Here is a 4,770-nt window from a genome sequence, read left to right as displayed (position 1 = left end):
GGCCTTTGGTGTGCCTTGTTTTTTGAAGCAATTATTTCCAAAGATAAACTTCATTTCTGTTAAATTCTAATTTTCTTTTGTGGCATAAAATGTTTCTATATCTAATTAAGGGATTAGTTTCTCTCATTATTTCTCACATTAGTTCATATTTCTTGTACTCCATTATTTTAATCATCACAGAACAGGAATTATCTCACTGAGAAATCAAATGCATGAAGAAACATTTTCAATTATTTTTCCTTTCAGGAAATGGAGAAACTTTTTTATACAAAAATCAAAGAAAAAAATAGATTAGTTCACTTGATTGTTAATTTGTAATTTTTCTGCATCCTTGAAATTTAGAAACACATAAGAAAATGACTTGTCAAATACAGAAAAATGTTTTAGAGGTTTCCCTTCTTTTAACTGAATAGAATTTTTAAATACCTTGAAAAATTACATACTTCTTTTAGAAAAATAAAATCTAAAGGAAGAGATCTGCCGTAATTTGTCTCTGAAATTATATTCATTATTTTTTATTTTATCTACAGCAAGTTAGAGCCAAAGGCATTGGCTTACAAGACTCATAAAGTAATAATAAGTACCAATTGTTTTAATAGTGAGAGAAGAAATGATACTTTCCTTATCCTAGGTTTCAATTGTGATCATTTTCACATGACCTCTGATTCTCATTATGATTCCTTGTTTCTATTTCTGATGCCATGTGGTTAGTGTTACAGGAAGCCCACCAGAGATGACCTTTCAGACACAGTTTATAGACAAGTGAAAGTCTTTATTCCAGCCAACTGGGGGCTACATTCAGATATTTGGGACCCAAGTATAGCACCGAACATTTAGAGTAGTTGATTTTTGAAGGCAAAACCATATACTGGTATCTTGATTGGTCTCTACAGGGTGAGGTTTTACACAATCAGTTTAACAGAAGCTAGGATAAACTAGCTGTGGCATCTTGAACTCAAGTTTCTAAAATAGAGTTGGGTAATTTTTCTTGGGGCTTCTCATCAAGGAGACCAAATTCTAGTAAAACCTAAAATGACCTCAACAAGAATACAAGATGGAGGAAGCTCTGCACTGTCTTTCCCTTTCACAGTTAGTTGCCTTCATATTTTCCACTCATATTCCTGAAAAAGAATTCAACATTCCTTGGTGAACAACTTGGCAGATTACCAGTTAGCTAGAATAATGGACCAGGTAACTGCTGGGATACTGCTTTCTCTGTCTCCCTAGTGATGGGATTAACATCTTTCATGCTTAGTTCTCTGTGACTGTTGGTGATCAGAACTCAGGTCTCCTTACTCAACAAACACTTTGCTAACTGGGTCATTTTCACAGCCATCAAAAGCCAGGTTTTTGACTGAAGCAAAATGTATGATCTATAAGAAAAATTGTAGAAATGAAGATGAGAGAAGACACTTGAACAATATATAATCCTGAATTTCTCAAACACATTAACAGAAGCTGATCTCATTACCTTGAATTTGCATTTTAAAAACATATTTGTACAAACTAAGTATTTTGTTTGTTGAATTTCTTACATCATGTGAGGATGTGTCAGAGCCAAGGCAAAGCCCTGACCATCTTCCTACTACTTCATAATTTCGTCTGATTCTGTAAACTCTTATCCTTGAATGGTCAACTATGCCAAATTATTTTTCATGTGTAAATTAAATGGGCAATTCTGAATTTGTTCTCTTTCTTATAAATGATACTTAAAGCTATCATATGATTTTTATTCTTACATTTCATTCATTCACTTATTCATTCTTTTCTTATAAATTCTTTTTTAACTGTTTTTCCTTTATTTTTTCTAAATTGACCTGGGCCAATTATTTCTTTTAGCATTTGAATTTCAATTTATATCTTCATTTCTTTTTAAAATTTTCTTACTTCCAAAATTAGCACCCTTATTCTTCTATTTATATATAGAATTAATCAAACACCATAAACTTCTATAGACTACAGGTAAGAACTCAAGCAAGATTGTAAATGACCTCTCTCTATCTGAGTTATGCCAAAGTCATCTGAAACTTTTTTAAACTTTCTTTTTATTTATTCTTTGTGTCTTTCACATCATGCATTTAGATTCCATTCATTTCCCATCCCTGCATATCCTCCCTCTGCCTTTGCAGCCCCTCAAAAAGACAAAATTTAAAAGAAAAGAAAAAAAGAAGGGGAAAAAATCTCATCATGGAAACTATAGTGTGAAATAGTGAATCTCTCAGTAAACCCTTTTGTTCGTATATCTTTACTTGCAAGTGTTCATTGCAAAGAGTCATTGGTCAGTTTGAGGCCTCTGGTTTCTGTTACACTATCGATGCTGGAAATTTACTTGCTTGAAATTACTTACAATGTTGTCTTAAATTTTAATATTATTTTCTACTCATTAAACTTTATATCCACATTATAGACAAGGCTCCATTCACTGTACACTTTAATGTTGTACAGTAAATCCACTTGTAATAGTAATGCCTCACTTATATGTTCTGTGGTATAATTTTTCAAACAATGAAACTGAAGTTGAATTCCAGATCATTATATATATGTTTGATTTATTGGTAAAATATTATACAAGAACAAAGTGCCCAGTTTCTCAAATGCTTTCCATCTTTCAGGAATTTATTTCCATTTCTCTAATGTATAAAAAGTCTTTTTACATGAAAATCCCTTCTGGCTCTTGTTTTCTGTGAATACTCTAATCCTATTCTTTATGGGAGATCTTCTATTGGACTATTGACCCTTTCACATTTAATCATAAAATTTCTCCCTGCATGGTTGTATTATAATACACTCCCTTTAACCATGGCCTTGTTCTGTTTATAGTGTCATTAGTCAGAATGAAGTTTTAATATTAAGATGTTCATACTATATAATAACAAATGTGATTATAATGATCATAATATGTAATCAAATACTAGACTACAATAATATTAGCCTAGAGTTCTTTGTATGTTTCACCCTTCTTTAGCTGTTGCAAATTGGAAATGAAATGTCTCCACCAATGTGTTGATACCTGGGTGGTACTGTTCAGAGTGATTCTGTAACCAGGGCACTAACGTAATCAGTGAGCAAATACATCGATGAGTTCAGAGTTCAATGGACTATTAGCAGGTTTGGCATATTTGGAGGAAGTAGTTCATAGGAGTGGGAGGGGTATGTCTTTGAAGTGTGTCTACAATTCTCAGACTCTTCTTTTCATTGTATTTCTGCATCCAGAAATTCCACCACCACCTACTACTTGATCACAGCCCCAGCAATGACAGAGCCAGACAGGACACCATGTACTGAAGTCTCTGAAACCAGGAGTCTGATAAATCCTTCCTGCTTTCAGTTATACAAGGTATTCTACACAGTAAAGGAAACTAACATACTACTTTGTAGAAAAACGTATTTACATGTAGGCAAGCAGAAAGACAGATAAATTTGCCTCCAATTATAATAGGTTTATGTCCTGATAAAACAGAATAAATTGGAAATACTACACATTCAAAATGATTTAATATACAAGCCTACCAAATAACACAGTTTAATAACACTGCATTGCAGAATGCCAATTGTTTACTCACAAGACTGTGTGACTGGATAGGAGCTTCAGCATGCTACAGACACAGAATATCACCCATAGATGATCAGACTGTGTATTTGTACAGATTCTACTGAATTCCACACATTTTTCACCATTGTTACAGAGATTCACTGTATGTAGTGATAACCTGTATGTAGGCCAAGATACTTCTTGACTTACAGTCACATTATATCCAAATATTCTTAGTAAATCAAATATAATATAAATCAAAAATACACTTAACATACCTAACTTGCCAACATTACAGATTCACATTGATGACTTCACAGAATGAGGCTGTACTGTCATTCACAAATGCTACTGAGAGTCATCAGAGATGCTATTGTGACATGACACACTAGCCCAGGAATAAGTCAAAATTCAAAACTGGAAATATGATTTCTCCTGTACATGTGTTGTTTTGACATCATATAAAGTAAACAAATCTGAAGTTAAAATTACCATTTGAGAATATCTGCATATTCTTTTAGATAATATATTTGTAAATTCATCTTGAATTCACTTATAACAATTGTTTTTCTTCTTTGATGGATTATAATTTTAGAAGCTAGTTTTTATACTATTTGTAAACATGTTTATATTACTACCTCTTCATGTATTTCTTTATTGATGGTTTCTCGATTTTCTGTTCTCAGATTTCTATTAGAAATATTTTGAAAAAAAGAAGCAAAAATAGAAATATTATGGGCTTAATCTGCCTTCTTTCTATGTTTTATTTTCTCATTGCTATTGTATTTTGCAGATTCTCAGTAGTTTCCTTTCATCTCTCTTTTCTTTGTCATAAATGTTATTTTATAGTCTGATTTTTTTTGAGGTAAGTTTTCTCTGTGTAGCCCTGGCTGTCTGGGCCCTGAACTCAGAGTTCTACCTGCTTCTGCCTCCCAAGTGCTGAGATTAAAAGTGTGAGCCACCAATGCCCAGTGAATGTTATTTAAAAAAAATTCAGAAGAGGGTGTCAGATCCCCTGGAGCTGGAAGCCATCTGATGTGGGTGCTGGGATTGAACTCTGGTCCCCTAGGGGAAAAAAAAAAATACATGCTCTTATAATTGCTGAGGTAACTCTCCAGGCCCTTCTGGAATATTCCTAAGTCCAATATCAGTCAGGTACTAACAGACTATTTTCCATTTTATGCTTCACTTTTAAAATATTGATTTGACCCTTTATATAAACAAAAGTTAGCCTTTTG

The sequence above is a fragment of the Peromyscus leucopus genome, chromosome 6, assembly GCF_004664715.2.
Source record: "Peromyscus leucopus breed LL Stock chromosome 6, UCI_PerLeu_2.1, whole genome shotgun sequence".
In the NCBI taxonomy this organism is placed as follows: domain Eukaryota; kingdom Metazoa; phylum Chordata; class Mammalia; order Rodentia; family Cricetidae; genus Peromyscus; species Peromyscus leucopus.
The sequence above is the reverse complement of the archived record's forward strand: the minus strand, read 5'-3'. Positions refer to the sequence as shown.